Source organism: Hyperoodon ampullatus (genome assembly GCF_949752795.1).
Source record: "Hyperoodon ampullatus genome assembly, chromosome: 13".
Taxonomy (NCBI): Eukaryota; Metazoa; Chordata; class Mammalia; order Artiodactyla; family Ziphiidae; genus Hyperoodon; species Hyperoodon ampullatus.
The window spans coordinates 17566987-17582418 of record NC_136926.1 but is presented as its reverse complement, the minus strand read 5'-3'; positions in this window follow the sequence as shown (position 1 = coordinate 17582418).

Sequence of the window (15432 nt, the reverse complement as noted above, 5' to 3'; positions counted from 1 at the left end):
CCTGCCTCTAACCCTCTGGAGAAACCTTGATCTTATCATCTTACCCTTTCCCAGGGCTCTCTGGTGGAGCTTCAGGAAACACATTGAAACTGACTGGTCCTAGCCCCTGGCAGTGGGGGAAGGAGGAAGAAGGAGAGATGGCTTCTGAAGGAAAAGTGTACTTGGTTTTCTCATGAAAGGGTTCCCCCTGGGGAATGGGCAAGTGGCAGATGTATGGGCAATGGCTAACTGATCCATTTGGAGATAGATTCAGGGCGTGGTGTTCCCTGGTGTTCCGTGGTGTAAGGCTGGGCAGGTCTTGGGAAACCGGAGCAGCGCTAGATCCTGGCCTGAAATTGGTCCAGCTGCAGAGGATCTTGAGTATGCTGGTTTCAGGTGTGCCAGCTCTGCTCCCTGTGGAGAACGGGGGTCTGGGAAGTCTAGTGTGTCTGTTGCCCAGGCAGGCTTCTAAAACCTGGAGCTGCACTGCTCATTTTCATTCGTGAACATAGTAAGTGGCAGGGAGGCTTAGCTAGGCCCTTCAAATTCTGGCCTCAGAGCACTTTTTCAGTCTCTCAACACTCTCCAGCAGGAATCATCTATCCTTCTCCTGGATCCAAGCTCACTCCAAGCCTTCACATCTTTGGGCCTTTCCTCATGTCATTCTTTTTCTGTAATGTCAATTCTCCTAGTAAGCCGCTCACTCTTTCAGACTGCCTCATCAGCTCCTGGGAAAGTATTCCGCAGTGCCCCTGGGCTCAATTCATCTCTCCCTCCTCTCTCCTCCTAAGCCCCAGATTCACTCTGTCAGTCTCTGGGTCTAGCTCTATTAAGTTTACTTCTGTGCCTGCCTCCAGTCCTCCAGATGGGCTCTTCCCTGAGCTTTGCTATTGCGTAGTCAGCTCCTCCTCATCCTCAGATGTCACCTCCTCCACCAGGCCTTCCTTCACCATCCTATAGAAACTAGTCCCCACCCCTACACACTCTTTGTCCAATTACCTTGTGTTATAATCTTCATAAAACTTAGCAGCATCTGAAATGATCTTCACTTATTTGTCGGCTTGGGCTATCTATGTCGTTTCCTCTAGAATGTAAGCTCTCAGAGGGCAGAGACCCAGCAGTATGAATTGATACATAGTTGGCACCCAGTAAATATCTGTTGATTGATTACATGAAGGCAAGTGTGGCATATTCGACTTGGCCCCAGAGGACTTGGCACAGAGTCTGGGCGCAATAAAAGCTGGCTGCGTGGAATATTTGCTAAACGAATGAATGAACCAACGAACATACGAACGAAGGCATGCAGCGCTCCGCCTGCTGACTGACAAGTTGACTGACAGCTGGGAACCCGCTGCCAGCAGACTCTTGATTGATGGGTGACAGCTGAGTGGCAGCCAACAGACGCGCATCGGGGCCCCTGATTGGCTGGCTGCAGCAGCCCCTCGGAAAGGGTAAGGGGAGGCGGGGGGGGGGGGGGGGTCCGAGGCGACCGCTCCGCGTGGGGAGGGTGCGGCACCAAGCGGCGGGAGGCGGCCAAACAGCCAGAAGCCGAGAGAGCAACTGTCGCCTCGAACTAAGGAACCGACGTCTCCGCGCATGGGCCCGGTGCGAGGGGCGGGGCGCGCGCATCACGTGAGCGTGTTTTGGACACGTGACCCGCGCAGGGCCAAGGCTCGCCCCCGCCCCCTCCTCACCTCCCCTTCGCGGGTGTGAGCCGAGCGGCCTCGGCTCACCGCTTAGCGCCCCCCTCAGCCGCCGCCGCCGCCGCAGCCGCCGCCTCCGTCTCCGCCCGCTGGCCATGTCCTCCGGCCGCCGCCGCCGCACGAGCGCGGGGCTCCCGCGGCCCAGCGCGCAGTGAGCGCGGGGCCCTCTTGCCGTTCGCCCGCCCCGGGGCCCCCTTGTTCTCAGCGCCGCCGCCGCCGCCATGTTGGGTTCAGAGCCGCAGCGGAGCCGCCGCCGCCGCCGCCGGTGAGGGAGGCCGAGAACGGAGCCCGCCCCGCCCCGGGGCCCAGGGAGCGGGGCCGCCTCGGAGCCCGGCCTCTCCCCGCCAGCCGCCGTCCCGGCCCGCCCGCCCGCGGTGTGAGCGAGCGAGCGAGCGCCGGGCCGCGGCCGCGCCTTCCGTTCCCGGCCAGAGCGAGCCTGCCGTCCGTTCGTACCCCCGCCGCCGGGCCCGGTCACATCCTGCAGCGGAGCCCTCGAGAGTCAGCGTCATGGCGGAGCAGACCTACTCGTGGTGAGTGCGGGGCTCCGGGAGACCGGGGCGCGGCGAGGGTGGGGGTCGGGGCGCCGGCGAGGCCAGCCCGGGGGGAAGAGGAGAAGGAACAGGTGCCTGTTGGGGGTGCCGCGGGATAGGGGTGCACGCCCCCCTCACCCCCACCGGAGGGGGCGGCAGGCGCTCGGGGAAGGCGTTGAGCCGCCGGGGACCCAGCGTCCGAGGAGGGGGTTGGAGGAGGAGGAGGCCTCCGCGGCGGATGTCATCTGGTCATGGGCGGAGCAGGTGATGGAGAAGGGGAACTTGACTCCGGGGTGGGAAGCCCACGGAAGGGAAGTGGATTCCCTCGGGCACCCCGGAACTGGCCTGAGGGGGTGGCTGATGGGCAGGAGCAATGGAAACGGTGGAGAGGGGTGGCCTGGGGCAAAGGTGGGCCACGGAGCTGAGAGGCATCTTCTGAGAACAGGTGATAAGAGGCCGAACTTGGAAGTTGTGAGAGAGGAGGAGCCACCTCTACTGGGGCTGCTGCTTAGCCTTGGGATGGGGAGTGAATGGAGAGTTGGTAAGGTGGGCAGAGGCCCAGGTGTGAGCGGAGGAAAGCTGCGGAAGGAGAGAGTCTTGGGAACCCTGGCGGGACACCCTGGTGAAGAGGTTGGAAGGGGAGACTGTTTGGATAACTAGATTCTGGACAGGAAGTCATTGGTGACAGTGGGGCCTGGGCAGAATCTTTGTAAGGGTTGGTATCCTGTTCTGTAGAATATGAAGCGGCCCGGTGCCCTGGGTCACATAAGGGGATGGAGGATCTACAAGTTATGTCCATTTTAATGGGACTTTTTAAAGTTATAAAATATCTTGTTAAGGACAGAAGCGTACTATGTAGTTTATGGAGTGAGAACATACCTATCTTGAGAAGGGAGTGCTGCGGTTTGGGGAAAGGGGGATGAGACACCTGCCTTTAGCAGGCAGAGGTGGAATATTTGCAGGAGGGCGTTGAAGGAATGGCGATAGTGTCCTTGAGGAGTGGAGTAGGGAGGAAGTAAGAAATGGGATGATGGTAGGTGCAGGGATGGAAAATCTGGTTGCAGTCTAGAGCGATTGTTCGAAGATGGTTTACTCTGTGAAGCCAATGTGGTTTGGGATAGAACTAGAGGCTTTCTTTCCCTTCTTAGAAAAGAGCATAGTAGAGTGGGAAGAGCATGGCGTTTAGAGTTGGTTTGGGTGTCGGGTTCACCACTTAACTCGGTTTACAACTAGACAAGATAGTAAGTTTTCCATTCTTTTCTCCTTACCTGTAAAATAGGGGGATTACCTTTTTCATAAGCTGTAAGGATTAAATGAATAACTTTACAAAGCACAGGGTAAACTGTAAGGTGCCATATTTTAGTATATTATAATTATCTTAGGGAAACAGCAAAGAAATGGGTAATATCTGAAAATAAGGAATGGCTTTGGGTAGAAGGCTTTAACTGAGTGGATGATTTGTGGTGGTTGGGGTTATGAGAAGTCAGGAACTCATTGTGTCTTCACATAGGGGAAGAGGATTGGTGATTGAAGACGGTAATTCAAACGGGAACTTCAGTGTTGTATGTATACAGTCTCAAAAAGAAGATAACTGAGAGATTGAGAGAAAGCAATGCTAAAGCAAGAATTAAAATCTTAGTGAACAGTTGTGACAGCATATGTATTTTTAAAAGACGTTTAAACTACTTTGTTTTGAGCACCAGTGAGCTGCCTCTCTGTAGCAGGTGATTTGGAACACAGGATTAGAATGTTTCTAAAGAATTAGAGCTTTCTTATGGACAGAATAAGAAAGGAAGTGAAGGTGCCTTTGCGTGCCTTGTGCTAACTAACTCATCTTGAGCGTCTTAACACTCTGGCCCAGCTGAGAGTCCTGATGACGATCCTTCTGTTTGTACTGTTCTGTAGAGAGGCCGTGGATGGTTCAAAGAGTAAGCACAGTGGCCAAGAATTGGGGATAATGAGAGTGTTTTACTAGGTAGGTTGGCCACACACTGTGTGATGTTGGGTGGCTCTGCTACTTAAAGGAGGGTTGTTTAGTGAACTTTGACAGTTTATAAGATTAACCTTCTGAAATACTTCCTTCAATCTCAGGTCCCTTAGTTTGCTTTACAGGTAAAGAAAGAAGCTCCTTGCAATCAGAATGCTTAGCTCCTCACCTTTAGCATGTTTTGAGATGGAGAAAGTTTTTACAGCATCTTGGAAGAAGGTGGTGTATGGAGGGAAAGGATTGGGAAGTCAGGCAGCTTTCTTCCTGACTAGTTCTTCCCAGGTCAACCAGGCAATAATATAAAGAACTATCCATGTGACGTTTAATATATACACTCACTTGATTCTCACAAGTCCCTGAGGTAGGTGATCTTTCCCTATTTTATAGAGGAGGAAACTTAGGCTCAGGAGCCCAAATGATTTGTCCAAGATACTTCAACTGTGGTGCTTTTTCTTGTTGTTGTTGTTTGGCATGAATTCTCCATCATTTTATTCATTCTCATTGAAATATAAGTATGGAAGAGGTATGCCCAAAGTACATGTAAACCGTTTTGGATTGTCTGTCATTTTGCAGTATCTTTGTCACTGTTCCCTTGGTTTGATCAACAATCAAGAGTTGATTTTTTTGAAAATAGGTTTGCACTTTATTCGTATGTGGCCTTTATGAAAATCCACCTTGTGGAGACTACTGTGATGGTACGGATTTGTCTGAGGTGGAGTCAGTGAAGAAGATAGGAACATATGAAAATAGGTTCCTTTAGGATTTTTGTGGAGTAAGACATGTAAATTATAAAACAGGATTGGCTATGAGTTGATTATTGTTGAATCTCAGTGGTGAGTCCATTTATTCTGTATACTTTTACATGTTAAACATTTTCATAATAAATAGATTTTTAAAAAAAGCCGTTACACAGAAGTTCTTGCTGTTCTCTGGTTTCTTGTGCCTGCTTTTTCCTTTGCAAATTCTATCAAAGTTCTGTTACCCAGCTGTGAAGCATTTTCTGACCACCCCAACTGAAAGTAAGCTCTTTTTTTTTTTTTTTTTTAATTTATTTATTTTTGGCTGCGTTGGGCCTTCGTTGCTGCGTGCGGTCTTTCTCTAGTTGCGGCGAGCCGGGGCTACTCTTTGTTGTGGTGTGCGGGCTTCTCATTGCTGTGGCTTCTCTTGTTGCGGAGCATGGGCTCTAGGTGCGCAGGCTTCAGTAGTTGTGGCTCGAGGGCTCTAGAGCACAGGCTCGGTAGTTGTGGCGCACGGGCTTAGTAGCTCCGCGGCCTGTGGGATCTTCCCGGACTAGGGATTGAACCCGTGTCCCCTGCATCGGCAGGCAGACTCTCAACCACTGCGCCACCTGGGAAGCCCGGCAGGCAGATTCTTAATCACTGCACCACCAGGGAAATCCCAGCTCTTTGTTTTTTTGTTTTTTTGTTTTTTTTTGCGGTACGCGGGCCTCTCACTGCCGTGGTCTCTCCCGTTGCGGAGCACAGGCTCCGGATGCGCAGGCTCAGCGGCCATGGCTCACGGGCCCAGCCGCTCCGCGGCATATGGGATCCTCCCAGACCGGGGCACGAACCCGTATCCCCTGCATCGGCAGGCGGACTCTCAACCACTGCGCCACCAGGGAGGCCCGCAGCTCTTTGTTTTTGACACTTGTTTTGTCTGCCTCACTTCTTCCTTTTCAAGTGTAAATACCTGGTCTCCTCACTGGATGGTAAGCTTTTTGAGGGTAAGGATGCAGTTACACTAACCTTTGTCCTCCTCTAGTGCCTAGCACATTGTCTTGCCCATAGCTCCTGCTTAGTAAATACTGAACGATTGAATATGATAGGTTTTCAGGGTGGTTCGTCCTTTGTTGAAAGAATATTAAGTGTAAGAGGAAGCTACAGATAGATGAGTGTTTGTAATACATATACTTAAAAAAGAGAGCTTTTGGTAACTTAGTTTCCTGGTGTCTCAGTGTTGTAAGAGTGAAGGGTACCATCCCTTAATAGTTTTAAATAAAAGCGATTGACAGAAGAAATTAAAATAATTGGTAGTAACACCACAGTCTTTATCACGGGTCACGATTAACCACAAGATTCTGCTTGTATCCTTTTTATTCATAAAAACTGAGGAAATAAAAGCATGCATGTGAAAACACACATCGAAGGTGCAAACTAGACTTTTATTAATTTGAGAGAAATACCTTGCTCAATGTATATTTATGAGCAGTTGTTTTAGCATAAGTTCTGTGAGAAACAGTACCTTCTCTCTTGTTGGAGTCAGTGCAGTACTTGTATATACCTGCACTTGAATCTTGGTAAAAATTACTTATATTAGGGTTAATGTTGGTATGTAGGGGGAAAAGGAAGTCAGTCCATGTGAACCTCATTCACATGAATTTCATTACCAAAGTAGTATTATCATAATTTATTGTGTGTTTTCTGTGTGCTGGGGCTTTACAATCATTGCTCAGTAAGGAAACTGAGGCTCAGAGAGTGTAAGTGACTTGCCCAAGGATAAGATAGAAAAAGGGTTCTAAGTCAAGACCGTTGGACACCAAGATTCCAACACTGAATCTGTCTGCTTCCTTGTCCACAGTCACTACTCTAAGCCAGCCCTCTTTAGCTTGAGTTCCTTGTTAGCCTCCTCACTGGTTCCCTCCATTCTCTGCACAGTGGCCATCCATTCTCCTGAGTAGTCTTCTGACAGCCTAACTCAGGTCATGTCAGTCCTCTGTTTAAAACTCCTTAATGGCTTTTGGCCACATTTGAAATAAAATCCAAATTCATTAGTGGGGCTCTTCGTGGTCTCATTTTGTATGTGTTTTTGAGGGATGACAGATAGTAAACAAACTACAGGTTACACAGAGGTAAAAGTTTTTCTCTTTTGGTGCTCTGTCCAGTGCTTGGCATATAATAGGTGGTTTGGCAAATATTTACTGAACAGTGAATGAACATGCCTCCCCCTGGGCTGCCTGTCTGAAAATCTGTTCTAAGGACTGCATTATATTGAGGTGATATGTTGTGTGACAGTGAACATTGTCAATGTCAGGTATTTGCAAATAATTCTAAACTGGAGAATGAAAAGCAAAGCAGATCTCTAGAACGAATGGAAGTCATATCTGGTTTTGGATTTCTGTTATGTATCACTGTATCTGTTATGATCATATCTGATTGCCTGGTGATCATCACATCTGGTGAAAGTTTCTCAGAAAGAAACTATTTACTTGAAAATGTGTGTCAGCATTATAGACTTTAGATTTGCTTATTATTTTTAAAACATGTTTTGCCTGTAAAGTGCTATGATAGTAATGTTTTGGGGACTTCCTGGTGGCGTGGTTAAGAATCCGCTTTCCAGTGCGGGGGACATGGCTTCGATCCCTGGTCGGGGAGCTAGATCCCACATGCATGCCACAACTAAGAGTTTGCATGCTGCAACTAAGGAGTCCTTCTGCCACAACTAAGACCTGGAGCAACCAAAATAAGTAAATTAAAAAAAAAAGATAATAATGTTTTGGCGATACATGATTCAAGCTAAAATTAGCCAAAGATAAGACCATGAATTTGTATTGAAATAACCTTCCTCAATGTTTCTTATGTTTTCTCAGTGTTGGGGATCTGGGGACTTGGTAACCATATCAGCCTGTAATTTATCAAGTAGCACTATGAATTAAAATGCCTAATGTTCATGCATTTCTCAAAATAGATTTCTGTGATCATTTATTTTAGAGATGATAAATGCCACTGAATTGAGGTGTTAGGTAGTTCTGTATAACTGTATTTTACTTCAACATTAATAACTTATTTAGTTTTCATCATTCTTACCTGTTTCATCAAACCAACTCATGAAAAATCAAGGATGCCCTAAGAAGAAAACGTCTAATGAAGTGCTGTTTTAATTGGCTATATTTAGTACCTGAAACTTTATGTGATTGCTGTCCTTGACAGTAGAGCCATAAGTATAATTTTATTTTCAAAAATTCTATAATATATTTTCTGGAGTTTAATGGTTCTTTCTTAGGAGTTAAAGGAAAAGAGTGGTTTTATTTGTTGTGTGTATAAATCAAGAAACGTTTGCAACTTTGAGTTTCTATAGCATATTTTCTAATCCTCACTTAAAGAGTTAGAGGCGGAGTGCTCCTTTTCTGGAATTTTAACCTCTTAGATGTCTAGAGGGGCTCCATGTGACCAAATTCAGTTTTACAGGGAAAATCTACAGTTAGTTCCCATGATGCTCACAATGAATTACCTCTCAGATTTTGTTAGTAGGTTTCATTAGGGCCACAGCTTAAAATAAATCAGACCCACTCATTTGCTGTGATAAGACTAGATTGAGCTCCTATGAAAAAGTAAGGTTTGAAAATACTTCTAAGGCATTAGACTGATGAATATGTATTAGCCAAATAGAGACCTAAGAGAAAATCCCATTTCTTGATTGGTCCAGTTCACCCTAACTTGGTAAGAAAACTTGATAATCTCTGTTTTGGAGTTCCAGGTTTGATAATGAAGAACCACTAAAGGATTTTTAAAAATGCACTAAAGTAGAGGTGTGTTTTAATTGCTTTTTACATGTTTATAAATTATACTGAATATAAGTGATCACTCAAAGTATTCAGTTCTGTCAGTACCACTCATTAAATTTTTATTTGAAATCCTAAGATAGGATCTAATTCTGTTCTGATTTATTTTTTTCTTTTCCTTTCTATTTTTTTAATTAATTTATTTTTGGCTGTGTTGGGTCTTCGTTGCTGTGTGCGGGCTTCTCTAGTTGCGGCGAGTGGGGGCTAGTCTTCGTTGCAGTGCATGGGCTTCTCCTTGCAGTGGCTTCTCTTGTTGTGGAGCACGGGCTCTAGGTGCGTGGACTTCAGTAGTTGCAGCACGTGAGCTCAGTAGTTGTGGCTCGCAGGTTCTAGAGCACAGGCTCAGTAGTTGTGGCACACGGGCTTAGTTGCTCCGTGGCATGTGGGATCTTCACGGACCAGGGATCGTACCCATGTCCCCTGCATTGGCAGGTGGATTCTTAACCACTGTACCACCAGCGAAGTCCCATGTTCTGGCTTCTTTAAATTGAGAAGTCTTTAGTTTGAAGGTGATTTTCATCTCTGATTAACTGTGACCTAGTCTTAGCCCCAGTGTTGAATTTTTTACAATGGTTATGCCTGTCATACTCCACAGGGTTGCTGCAAGGATTCAGTGAGGTAATATATGTGAAAGTGCTTTGAAAATTGCTACATGCAATATAGAAGCAAGTTATTTGTTCTCTACATTTTTAGACCCGGATCAGCTCCAGATAGAGTTCCTCACTGCAGAAAAAATTTTTCTTCTTTTTTTAAATATTTTTTTAAATCGAAGTGTAGTTGATTTACAACATTATGTTAGTTTCCACTGTACAACACAGTGATTCAGTATTTTTTATAGATTATACTCCATTTAAAGTTGTTGCAAAATATTGGCTCTATTCCCTGTGCTGTGCAGTATATCCTTGTAGCTTATTTATTTTATGCATAGTAGCTTGTACTTCTTAATCCCCTATCCCTATCTTGCCCCTCCCCCACAAAAAGATTTTTCTTGTTTCACAATTTAAACAGCATTTAAACTTTGAGATATCTATTTTAGTAAGAATTCTATGGAGATGTTTGAATGATGCCATATAAAAAGAAATAGAAATATTAGTTTGCAAGTTGTCATTGATTTCTGTTGTTGCCTTTGAAATGTGTTATAAGGTCATCTCCGTTTAGTCCCAAGTTTCATAGTCCAGTGCTGCTTACCACAAAACAAGAAAAATTGTGACTTGAATAAAGGCTAAATTTTTTCGTAATAATTGTATTTTGATCTTTTGAAGGCAGTTTCCCTCATAATTGTGGATAATCCTAGTCTTTGTCTCTTTTTTGTTTTTGTTTTGTTTTGTTTTGCGGTACGCGGGCCTCTCACTGTTGTGGCCTCTCCGGTTGCGGAGCACAGGCTCTGGACGCGCAGGCTCAGTGGCCATGGCTCACGGGCCCAGCCGCACTGCGGCATGTGGGATCTTCCCAGACCGGGACACGAACCCGCGTCCCCTGCATCGGCAGGCGAACTCTTAACCACTGGGCCACCGGGGAAGCCCTGTTTTTGTTTTGTTTTTAAATGCACAGGAAAATTTTCTACCTTAAAATGCCTGAGGAGGGGCTGTTAGTGGTGGGTTATCTGTTTTTCTTACTGCACACCAAGTCTGCCAGGCACACTCACTTCCCTTTATCTGAGGGCTTCAGGCTTGGGCTTCACTCTTGACCTAAATAAGACATGTGTAGCAAAGTTTTGTTAATTGTTTCTTCAACCTGGTTATACACACATTTTGAGCTAAGTACAGTGCTTGACCTTTTGTTATTTCCTTGTCTTAATTTTTGCCCAGAATTGTCTAGCTTGACCTTCCAAACTTGACTAAATCTTCACGCCTTGCCTGACAGCCTCAACTTTTAAACCTTTGTACACTCGGATTTTATAAATGCCCAGAAATTTACATTCATTTCTCGAAAGTGCTTGCAAAAATACTACTGTTGGAAGTAAAAGCTAGTTTTAGAGAGTGAATGCTCTTACTTACGCTACTGATTAGCACAAGCACTGATACCTTAAAAATATTAAGGTCTAATATCTTAAAAAGCATTTTCAAACCTAACTTCATAGGGTTCAATCTAGTCTTACTACAGGAATACATCCTGGGACCACAGCTAGGTTAGCTAAAGTTAGTTAAAGATTTGAGGTGAGATCAGTTAACTAAGAGGGAGAGTGTAGAGAGGACAGAATGGAGGACTAGAGTTGAGGCCTGGGAAACTCACAGTTGAGAAATGGGAGGAAGAGGAGGAGTCAAGGGAAGCTCCATCAGAGGTAGGATAATTAGGAAAGTGCAATCAATGGTGATTAAAGAAAAGACACAGAGAATTTTTAAGGGGCAGTAGTGTAAAAAGCTTCAGGATTCAAAGAGAATGAAGAAAAAACAGGCTGTTGACTTTGCAAAGGAAGTCGTTACTGAGAGTGCTCTAATAAAGATCAGAGTAGTGAGGGTGAAACCCAAATTAGGGATGGGTAGTGAAGAAATAAAGGTGTCCTTTGGGTACTGGCCATTTGTTTGAGAGATGGGATGTGAAAGACATAAGGAAAGAGGATGGCTGATATAGACAGCAGAGTCATAAGGATCTTTTGTTTTTATTTATTTTATATAAGGGAGAGAACTGTGTATTTGAAGCCAAGGAGGAGAAATTGATCTTGGAAAGAAATTGGTTTTTTACTGTAGTTAAAGTTTTAGAGATTTCTACTTTTTTTTTTTTAAGTCATGGATTTCAGTTAGAAGTTGTGAAGAGGACTTAATGGGGAATGAATGCTATGTAGTGTACATTCAGTCTTTGTTTCTTTTGATCTTTACATTGTCACTAGTTTGTATTGTATTACATTTGGATTCCTAGGGCTTTTTTAATTGCCTACAGTATAAAATCCGATCTTCGGTCTGCTTTTCAAAATAATCTGGCCTTGTAACCCTACTTTTCTTTAAAAATTCATTATTTCAGCCAAACTGGATTACTTGCTCTTTCCCCTTTTCTTTAAGCTGGCTGGTATACCTGGTTAGCCTTTCTCCCAAGGCTCTGAAATATGTGAGTCCTACCTGTCTTTTCAAGGTCCAGCTGAAGTGTTGTCCTCTTGTTACAGAGCCTTCTGATTGGCCCAGGAGAAATATTCTTCTGATGCGTGTAATTCTTTATCTGATCCTGTCAGATGGCAGTGCTTTTACGATTTTCTGACCTTGTATTGAATGTATTTATGTGGCTTTTTTCCCACGTTGTCAGTGAACTCTGTAAAGGTAGGATCAAAGGCATTAATTTCATGGTTTAACGACCTATATGCATAATAGAGACTCAGACCTTTTTAAATTTTTATTTATTTATTTATTTTTGGCTGCATTGGGTCTTCGTTGCTGAGTGCGGGCTTTCTGTAGTTGTGGCGAGCGGGGCCTACTCTTCGTTGCAGTGCGTGGGCTTTTCATTGCAGTGGCTTCTCTTGTTGCGGAGCACGGGCTCTAGGCGCATGGGCATCAGTAATTGTGGCTTGCAGGCTCCAGAGCACAGACTCAGTAGTTGTGGCTTGCGGGCTCATTAGTTGAGGTGCACGGGCTTAGTTGCTCCGCGGCATGTGGGATCTTCCTGGACCAGGGCTCGAACCCATGTCCCCTGCATTGGCAGGCGGATTCTTAACCACTGTACCACCAGGGAGGTCCCTTTTTTTTTTTTTCTTTTAAAGAATGACTACTTTAGAGGTGAAGTTTGTCAGGTGCAGGATTTTAGAATAGAATGTCTCCTTAAAAATAAAATGACAGGGCACATAGAAGAGAGAAAATAATAACTTGCATAATGTCTCATTCCTCTTTGAAGAAAATACAAAAGTAAAATTGTTACTGTTAAATTGGATCATGTGTTGTGGCCAGATTCCCCTAACTTCTTAATATCCATACAGCACCTAGAGAATGAAAGTGGCTCAGCCTGGGAACTGAACTCCTAAGGGACACATTTACAAAGGACCACAGGCCCTTTAGAGTAGTCATCTCCATTTATCTCCAGTCTTCTTCAGCTGCCCACAGACTGACTGCTAACTATTTATAATTTATCTCCCGAACAGGTACTGGTTAAATATGTGACATATATGACACCTATGTAAGTGGAAAAGCTCTGCTATTTTGTTTCTGCAATTAGCAAAACAGTTTTAGGGAAATTTTTTTCAAATGAAAATATTTTGCAGGAACCTTCCTTTGAGGTGTGAGGAGAGCTATAAGCTATATGGAAACTAGCTTCTGAAGAATTTAACATTTCTCTCTTTAGGTTCTATTTCAGAAATTCATATTTTTTTGTATTTAAGCTTCTGTTTAAAAAGTTAACTTTTTTTTTTTTTTTTTTTTTGCTGTACGCGGGCCTCTCACTGTTGTGGCCTCTCCCGTTGCGGAGCACAGGCTCTGGATGTGCAGGCTCAGAGGCCATGGCTCACGGGCCCAGCCGCTCCGCGGCATGTGGGATCTTCCCAGACCGGGGCACAAACCCGCGTCCCCTGCATCGGCAGGCGGACTCTCGACCACTGCGCCACCAGGGAAGCCCAAAAGTTAACATTTTTAAAAGTAGAAACTTATATTTCATTTTTTTCTTGTTTCTAAAAGACTGTTTTCTCTTTTGACTCATTTTTTTGTCTCTTGTTTAATAATTAATATTCAGAAAGGGAAATTAAATTTTTTTAATTTTAATTTTTAAAATTTTTATTGGAGCATAGTTGATTGAAAATGTTATGTTAGTTTTTGCTGTACAGCAAAGTGAATCAGTTATACGTATATATATATCCACTCTTTTTTAGGTTCTTTTCCCATATAAGTCATTACAGAGTTTTGAGAAGAGTTCCCTGTGCTATGCAATAGGTCCCTATTAGTTATCTATTTTATATATATATTATTGTGTATATGTCAATCCCAATCTCCCAGTTTATCCCTCCCCCAGTTCCCCTCTGGTAACCATAAGTTTGTTTTCTACATTTGTGACTCTATTTCTGTTTTGTAAATAAGTTCATTTGTACCATTTTTTTAGATTCCATGTATAAGTGATATCATATGATATTTGTCAGAAAGGGCAATTTAAAAATATATGGCTTAGTGTGTGCATACTTTGTTTGTTTGTTTGTTTTGTTTTTGCGGTACACATGCCTCTCACTGTTGTGGCCTCTCCCGTTGTGGAGCACAGGCTCCAGACACGCACGCTCAGCAGCCATGGCTCACGGGCCCAGCCGCTCCGCGGCATATGGGATCTTCCTGGACCGGGGCACGAACCCGTGTCCTCTGCATCAGCAGGCGGACTCTCAACCACTGCGCCACCAGGGAAGCCCCGGTGTGTGCATATTTTAAATTTCATAGATATAGTAGTGATGGGACTTCCCTGGTGGTGCAGTGGTTTCCTTTGGGATGAAAAAAATGCTCTAAAATTGACTGTAGTGATGGTTGCACAACTTTGTGAATGTACTAAAAACCACTGGATTGTATACTTTAAATTAGTGAGCTGTATAGTATGTGAATTATATCTCAAAAAAGCTATTTTAAAAACATAAACCATTAGAATGAAAACCATAGTGTTATAGAAAGGGACCTATATGAAATCCTTCATTTTAGATAGAACAGAATGAACAAGTGAAAGCTAGCCATATGAAAAAGAAGAGAGAATTTCAACTATGGCTGTCTGCATTACTGGCCCGAATTCCTCACCCCTCCCCAAATCTGCTCCTTAGCCCTGTGATTCTGCAGCTCCTCCCACAAAAAGGGCAAGGTTTAGTTTTGTGGCTCCTTGTCTTTGGGTTCCACCACATGACTTGTTTTGGCCGAAAGAATGAAGCAGAAATGGCAGTGTGCCAGTTCTGAGCCTGAGCTTCAAGAAGCCTTGCATGTTCCCACTTGCCCTCTTGTGCTTCTACCACTGTCATGAGAAGAACTTCCCTTGGGCAGCTGCTGCCCATTCAGCCTGGGCTCCAAAATGAACACACATGAAGCAGTCACCCAGCTGACTTATAGATCTGAAGCAAGAAGCAAAGTTGTCCGAGCCAACGTGCAGATCAATTGCTATTTTAAGCACTGAGTTATGGGGCAATATGTTATGCAGTATTATGGTGGCAATAGTTAACCAATACAGTAGCCAATTCTCCCACTGTATTTTGAAAAGGTTCCAAGAATGAAAGTGATTATCAAGGTAGGTCCAGCTTAGCACCTTGAATAAAAAGTTTCATTTACTCAGCTTAAGAGAGCGATCTATGTATCTCAAAAGATATTTAATGCTTGTCCCTTTAAGCTCTTAAACTAAAGGTTGAGAGCAATTTAAGATATTACATACTCTTCCATCTTACTAATTTTATTATTTTAGGATTATTATTTTAAAAGATTAAAGACAGAATACTACTAATTTAAATAAACTAGGTACCAAACCACTGAAGATAAAGACATGAACAAACTATAACTCATGTCCTTTTTATTGCCAAATATTCAATTGTATGTATATACCACATTCTATTTATACACATTTGTTGATGGTTGTTTGGGTTTTCACTTTTTGACTATTATGTATAATAATGTTGCTGTGAACATTTATGTAAAAGTTTTTGTGCAGATATGTTTACATTTCTCTTGGGTAGATACCTAGGAATGGAATTGCTGGCTCTTAGGGTTTCTGTGTTTAACATTTTGAAGAACTGCCAAGCTGTTTTCCAGAACGGCT